Genomic DNA, 8,411 nt, shown 5'->3' on the forward strand with positions numbered 1-8,411 from the left:
CTTTGTGTGTGACAAAAAAAGTCTTTGAATATCCCTTCATAGGAGGGGGCAATCCTAGAAAGTAGGGGATGAGAGAGAAGGCCAGGCACACACACACAAGCTCCCTTTACACAAAGGGAATGAGGGACACATGTCAGCTCCCTAGGCCAGATGCCCACAAGGTGTACCCAATTCCTATTGGATGAACCTTGAAGTGGACCAATGAGAATTAGGCTAGAGTAAATTTAGCCTAATTAATTTTAAAACACTTAGTAAAAAGACCCAATGAAAATTAAGTCTCCTGTATGATTATTGGACAGCCTATGAAGGGGTCCAATAGGAATTGAGCAGCCCATTGGGCTACTTAATTCCTATTGGTCAGAATGGGAAAAGGTCCAATGGGGATTTAATTCATTTAAATCAATTAAGTTTAATTGATTAATCTATCACAAAAGGGGAAAGGGGGATTGCACATGTCAGAAGGCTATCACTTATGCTGCTTAATAGCCATTGGCTTGACTTGGGGAGGTCAAATGGGGAGCCTGCTAGAGACAACAGCAAGAGGGCTCGCCCAAGAGAGAGAAGGGGCTGATTTTTGCAAGGCATTATCACACACACAATCACACAATCTCATGTGTGACGAAAGAGAATACTATTTCTTCTCAAGCTTTAATGGAGAGCTCATCACCTACTCCAAGCTTGTGAGATAGAAGCCTACATCGACACACTCTTGGCTTGTGGATGCAAATCCAACCAAGAGCCAAGCTTCAATGCATGCTCATCTCCTCTATCAAGCTAATTACTAAGCTAAAGCTATGCTAATATGAGTGATTATATGAGGAGATGTACATCTTTCTCGTAAGATACTCCTTCTTCCTCTCAATCTACTCTCAGACCCTGCTAGCATGAATCTTGGCGTGTGAGGTCTTGGGGTTGAGAACGGGGATAATTAAAGTTGTGTTTGCTAAGTGTTTTGCTTAGTGCATGAATCTTTTGTCTTTATTTCACTAGCTAGTCTTGAAGGAACACAAAGAATTGTGTTGTACAATGTCTCTCTTGATGGGAGAAACCATAATACAAAGCCTTTTGGAGGGGGGACCGGCTTCCAAAATGCTAAGGTTCGAAAATTCAAAGGTTGTGTCCAAAGGTCAACCTTAAGGGAATTGGATGCTTTGTGTGTGACAAAAAAAGTCTTTGAATATCCCTACATAGGAGGGGGCAATCCTAGCAAGTAGGGGATGAGAGAGAAGGCCAGACACACACACACAAGCTCCCTTTACACAAAGGGAATGAGGGACACATGTCAGCTCCCTAGGCCAGATGCCCACAAGGTGTACCCAATTCCTATTGGATGAACCTTGAAGTGGACCAATGAGAATTAGGCTAGAGTAAATTTAGCCTAATTAATTTTAAAACACTTAGTAAAAAGAACCAATGAAAATTAAGTCTCCTGTATGATTATTGGACAGCCTATGAAGGGGTCCAATAGGAATTGAGCAGCCCATTGGGCTACTTAATTCCTATTGGTTAGAATGAAAAAAGGTCCAATGGGGATTTAATTCATTTAAATCAATTAAGTTTAATTGATTAAGCTATCACAAAAGGGGAAAGGGGGACTGCACATGTCAGAAGGCTATCACTTATGCTGCTTAATAGCCATTGGCTTGACTTGGGGAGGTCAAATGGGGAGCCTGCTAGAGAAAATAGCAAGAGGGCTCGCCCAAGAGAGAGAAGGGGATGATTTTTGCAAGGCATTATCACACACACAATCACACAATCTCATGTGTGACGAAAGAGAATACTATCTCTTCCCAAGCTTTAATGGAGAGCTCATCACCTACTCCAAGCTTGTGAGATAGAAGCCTACATCGACACACTCTTGGCTTGTGGATGCAAATCCAACCAAGAGCCAAGCTTCAATGCATGCTCATCTCCTCTATCAAGATAATTACTAAGCTAAAGCTATGCTAATATGAGTGATTATGTGTGGAGATGTACATCTTTCTCGTAAGATACTCCTTCTTCCTCTCAATCTACTCTCATACCCTGCTAGCTCTCACCATCTTCGAAGGTGTGTGAGGTCTTGGGGTTGAGAACCGAGATAATTAAAGTTGTGTTTGCTAAGTGTTTTGCTTAGTGCATGAATCTTTCATCTTCATTGCACTAGCTAGTCTTGAAGGAACACAAAGAATTGTGTTGTACAATGTCTCTCTTGATGGGAGAAACCATAATACAAAGCCTTTTGGAGGGGGGACCGGCTCCATGCAAATCCGGTCCTCAACTGTTGTCAATAGCTTAATTTCTCTCTCTTTTGAAAGTATTGTTGATGCTATCTAACTAGGTGTTATGATTTTTGTTGCTCTCCACCCAAGCACTCTTGTAATTCTCATTAGGAATCTATTCTAATGAAATGCCCACTATGTTCATGCTAATTTCCGCTACACATAAGTTTTTAGAGCATTAAATGTTACAAAAAGCAGTGGCAGTGCAACTTCACTCTCACTAGTATTGGAATCCCAATCATGCATATCTGAATACATCAAGTCTCTGGTAAAACTCTCTTCATTAGGCTCACAAGATGCATCAAAAAACAATTCTCTATCTTGTAGAGGCTCAAAATCAAGTAGAGCATCATCAAGCATCCGCATAAGGTCATCATCAGCTGCATTTGATTAAACTTGCTGATGCATGAATCTAGATTGATTGGTATCCTTAACATCTATATTTGAGAACCCTTCCCAAAATTCTTTCAATAATCACATAAGATCTAGGTCCATTGCTTGAGAAGGTTCCTCCATCTTGCACATTTCAGGCTGCTGTAAACTAAGATTTCCACATATGACATGTATACTAAATAGGGTTAATTTTATTTGCGAGTTAATCAATTCGTGTTTTTTTGCTAACAGGTGATGCTTTTTCGAGTTTATAGAAGCATGGATTTCACGCATATGTATGCTCTCTAAGGTGGCGTTGTTGTATGTTTTAAATAAGTACCGAGGGAAGGAGAGAGAAAAACATACTTGTGAAATAGAGATAGGATCGGGGTGTGAGAATACCGACAACGAGAGAGAGAGAGAGAGAGAGAGAGAGAGAGAGAGAGAGAGAGAGAGAGTGGGAGATGAGGGGGAGAGAGGAGAGATAGGTTCAAAATGAAAAAAGACCGGCTCAAGTTTGGGCAAGAAGGTTCTCAAGCCGGTTCAAATTATTTCATTTAGTAACTTGGTATAGAATTGTTTATGTGTTGGTTTAATGTATATATTTTATAAATATCCCACATTTTAATTGAGATGAAAGTGGAGTTAAGTAAAAGTGGAGTTTTGTTGCCATGAGGATATACAAAAGCTATACTTTATTGCTTGCCAGTCGCTCTTAACATGGTCTGATTGTTGCACGAACCACGTGGCGGCCACCCCCTCAAGCAACGTGCGGATTTCCAAAGCTCGATGGTCATCGTGCCACTGGTGATAACTTGCCACGTTATCAAAATGGTCAAGCCATGTGAGGATATCTTCTATAGGTAACCCAAAGAAAGGAAGAGGTTTGAAGCCTGTGTCAGTTTGAGTGGTGTGTAGGGAGTTTGTTGCCATGAGATTGAGCAAAGTTTGGTTGGTGTGGTTGACCTGGAGAAGCATGTTGCAGATTGCCAGGAATATCTGTTCCATGGCTGGGTTATTGAATTCTGTATGCATCTGGGCATCTTCGAAGGCTGGGGATGTAGGGGCGTGTCGTGGAGAAAGATTATGACTCATCGTGACAGTAGTGAGGGTGCAAAGAAGATGGCACAGGAAACCAAGAAAGGGCAAAAGGACAAGAGAGTGGGATGTAGAGAGCCTGCCGTCTCCACCAATGTAAGATGCTCTCGCAGAGAGAACGAGAACCTCCTCCTCTTTGCAGGTTCCCTTTCCATTATATTAGATTGTTACAATCTATCCAAAGAAGTCGGTACCCAACTCTTGCAATAACAGATTAGCTGACTAGTCGGCCTCTTGGGACTTACGGGATAGTACATCACAATATTTACATTGCAACTTCAAGAAGAAATGTATCAATAATAGCATACAAGGAAAAAATACAATCCAAAAAACATTTAAGGTGCATTGTCCTATGCATATGTAGACACGGGACTTTTTTTCATCATAAAAGATTAGGCTCTAATACTTAGACAACAATGTGGTGCCTATAATGAAGATGGAGTGGAATTCTTGAAACACAGTAGTGCAAGGATGGGGATAATTAAGGGCATTAACACTAGAATGGTAACATGACACTTTTATGTCCTTGGACACTTTTGTGTCCTGTTAAGTGACCATTTTGCTTGAATTATTTGAAGAGTATGAAAATGAATTTCTAGGTGCTATATATCCACAAAGTTGCCTTATGATCTGAAAAAAACTTAGCATTTTGTTTTTAGTATCGATCTCCCCATTAACCTTAGTTTTGCACAACATTTTTGAACATAAACTGTGTGAAAAAACGGGTCATGTTTTTGGCTTTTTTTCAATTTTTGGCAACTATACCACTCTAAACTTCATGTTTGTGAGGTTTAGATGGCTAGAGGTTAGGCCTTCATAGTTCTCAACATGTTTTGATGCTTGTAAGGAGAGCTAAGTGTTAAAATTGAAAGTTATGACCAATTTACAAGAATTGCATAATCCTGTTTTTTGGCCAAAATTAGCACTTTTATGATTTTTTTGGTGGCTTTCTTGATATCCAAATTCAATTTTGATTGTGTAAGTGTAGTTTATAACATAAAGCTAATCTTCCTTGAGTTTTTGGGGACCTAATATGCTATATAGCATAGTATATGATGATGGTTGAGTTTTTTTATTTGCTGAAGAATACGATATATTTTAGAGTAGCAAGTATAACTTTCTCAATATTGCTAGTTTCTTAGACCAATTGTGTGTATTTTGTAGGTAGTAACCATATCTAATCATAGACTACAAACTTGGCTAGATATTGAGTAGTTTCTATGGGTTTCTAGAGGTCATAATGCTAAACCCAATTTTTTCATGTTTGCTGTATTTAGCACTTTATCATTGCCCCCAAGGTTCCAATTGTAAGAGATCCATTATCCTTTTGACATGCTCCATGGCTCCTTTTGAATCCAGAGGCCCAAAGGGAACTAAGAAAACATGTATATACTATTTGTATTGAGCGTGACTATAGAAACTTTGACGGTAGGTCTGCAGAATGGCAAAAATGCAACTTTTTTGTACCTATTTTTTTTGCCCAAAAAAAAATTAGTGAGGTAAAAGCAATTATATGTTTTGGTCACCAACCCATTGAAGTTAATGGGGCATTTTATCTCATGTCCTACAAAAATCTCCACTCTTATTTATATGCAATCAATCGTAAGAAATTGCTGTTTTGGGCAAAATGCACTAGTCCATCAACTTTGGAGGCTTGTAGTGACCAGGGGATGAGAAGAATTACAAGTTTCTCATTTTTTCCATATGTAGTAGTTATTGAACTATAAGCTCGTGAAAGGATTTTTCAAAATGAGTGGATCTACTATGGTTTTGGAATTTTTTTCCAAAACCCTGAAAGGACACTTTTATGTCCTATTAGGTTACCATTCTAGTGTTAAAAGCATCCGTTAGAGAGATGAATCAAGTGGTCGTCGGTTCCATCTTCAAAAACCATTCTTGATGTCTCCCATTCAATTCTAGGAAGCTAGCATGGAAAGTTTGTGTTTTGTTGTTTTTTTTGTTTTTGTGGGTGCAAACCATCACCATCACGACGCACATACAGCTTGCCGCCATTATCACCAGCGCGAGCGTTAATACACCCTCACCTCTCATCATCGACTGCTGCTTCGGATAGATAAGAAAGGTGAATGCACATTCTTATAAGGTACCTTCCACACGCGACAGGGTAACTCCTAGAATTAGATAGACACGACCTTCATCCCACTCACGAACCCCTGAGCCTCCACGCCGACTCTTCACTACTCGAGAAAAGTCGTTTTCCAAAAAAATTCCGTCTAGTAATTTAAAATATGGGACTGCTTCACCCCATTGAGTTGCCCAACTCTACCTACTCTAAATACTTTTCTGTAGCTTATCAAAGATTCAACTATAGAACCCAACCTTGAAGCCTATAAAAGAGGGTTATTGAAGAGGCAAATGCGCACATAGTACCGAAAGATGACAGTAGCCCCATCCAAGAAAACCATATAGACGATCATTAAATGGCCAAAAACAATGTCAAAAGCTCTAAGCAACCTCCGTTAGCCTCATTAATTGCCTCTGCTGTCATTACCCCAACGCAAGAAAACCCTAAGCAGGTCAAATAGCAAAAAATAGTGTTGGTACCCTCAACACCAAGAAGGGCCCAGTCATTCATGGTTGCCCCATGTGGTGCTTGTGCGGAGTGTGCAAGAGAGCGAAGGAGAAGAGAATTGGGGAAGGGGATGATACATAGGGACAGGGAGTTGGGTTAGTGGAGAGGAAGGTAAGGGTGGTTTCCCACGGCCACCTGGCTTACATCCCAACAACCCCCCACTTGAAGGTCATGGTGCCCAATAGTGGCATCAATATAGTTAGTCTATACAAAGTTGATATGAAGCATTGCTTAGGTTTCATCCTACACCCATAAGTTCTATGCAATGAGTAAATCGTTCCGAAGCTAAGCTCTTCATGAGAGCATCTGCGTGGTCATCATTGTGAACCTTGACAAGCTCGATGAGCTTGCCAGCCAATGCATCTTGTATGACACGGTATCTGACCTCTATGTGTTTCGACTTTGAGTGAAACAGTGGATTCTTTTCCAAAGCAATGGCACTCTGACTATCACAATGCAGTATTGGAAGCTCGTGAATACCCAAGTCTCCCACTAGACGAGCTAACCATAATATGGCTTCCTTGCTTGCGTCATAGACAACAACATATTTTGCCTCAGTGGTACATGAAGACGTGGAGCTTTGGAGACACGATCTCCAAGAGATAGCTGCTCCTACAAACATGAACACATAGCTAGATTTGGATCTTCTATGATCCACGCAACCCGCATAATCCGCATATGTGTAACATACCATATATGGATCACTATTTCCGAAGCGTAAATGCTTGCTAGCTGTACCCTTCAAGTATCTGAGGATTTTCTTCACCGCTTTTCAATTCTTCTTGCCAGGGTTTTCCATGTACCTAATAACCATCCCCACTGCATGTGCAATGTCTAGTCTTGTGGCTACCATAGCGTACATCAAACTTCCAACTACTGAAGAATATAGCACTTTCGCCATTTCCTCTTTCTTAGTAGTTGTCTTGGGATAATTTTCCTTGCTAAGTTTGGAGTATGCTTGCATTGGCGTACTCATTGACTTCCCTCCCTTGCATACTAAAACGTTGCAAGACTTTGTGGATGTTGAAGGAGTACGAGCGGAAGTGCGACGCGAGAGAGAGTGCGAGAAGAAGAGCACGACAAAATGGTGAACTCACTCTACTGTAATGTGTAGAGCATAGTGAGTTCTTATTAGGTTTTTACAAAAGAATATGTGTAAATACCTGGCGCCCCGCCCACTTACGTGGGCGACCACATTGGGCTTTATACCCCAGCAACCTCCCACTTAAAGTCCAATGTGGTACTTTAAGTGTGAGAGAAGCTACTATACAAGCTAATATACAAGAGATGTAGAGAAGTGATGTACTACCCTACACCTAACTGCTTGCAAAAATGCGCAAAGCTCTCTGAGGGAAGTCCTTTTGTAAGTAGATCAGCAGGATTTTCTGTGGTGTGAACTTTGACAAGCTGAAGTTGCTTATCCTCGAGCATTTCCATGATGAAATGATACTTCACATCCACATGCTTTGTCTTTGAGTGATAAACTGGATTGCGAGCCAATTGTAGAACACTTTGACTATCACAATATAACACAGGCATCTCTTCTTTGATTCCCAAATCTGTTACTAGTCGATTAAGCCAAATTGATTCTTTGCATGCCTCTGATGCTGCAACATATTCAGCCTCTGTAGTAGACTGAGTAACACAATCTTGTAATCTAGAACGCCATGATACTGCTCCACCAGCCAATGTAAAGGCATACCCTGACGTAGACCTTCGGTTTTCTAAGTCACCTGCATAATCTGAGTCTGTATAACCCTTTACACTTAGCTCCTGACTCCCATAGCATATACGCATACTCTTTGTAGCTTTCAGGTATCTCAATATTCCTTTCACTGCCTCCCAATGTTTCTTTCCTGGGTTTGACATGTATCGACTTACTACTCCCACTGCAAATGCAATGTCTGGGCGAGTAGAAATCATTGCATACATCAAACTACCCACTACAGACGCATATGGAATCTTATCCATTTCAACCTGTTCTTCCTCAGACACAGGACAATCTTGTTTGCTAAGTTTCACATATGGTGGAAATGGAACACTCAATGCCTTTCCCTTCTCCATATTGAAACGTTGCAAAACCTTGT

This window comes from Adiantum capillus-veneris, chromosome 13 (genome assembly GCF_014529385.1).
Source record: "Adiantum capillus-veneris isolate H3 chromosome 13, ASM1452938v2, whole genome shotgun sequence".
Taxonomy (NCBI): Eukaryota; Viridiplantae; Streptophyta; class Polypodiopsida; order Polypodiales; family Pteridaceae; genus Adiantum; species Adiantum capillus-veneris.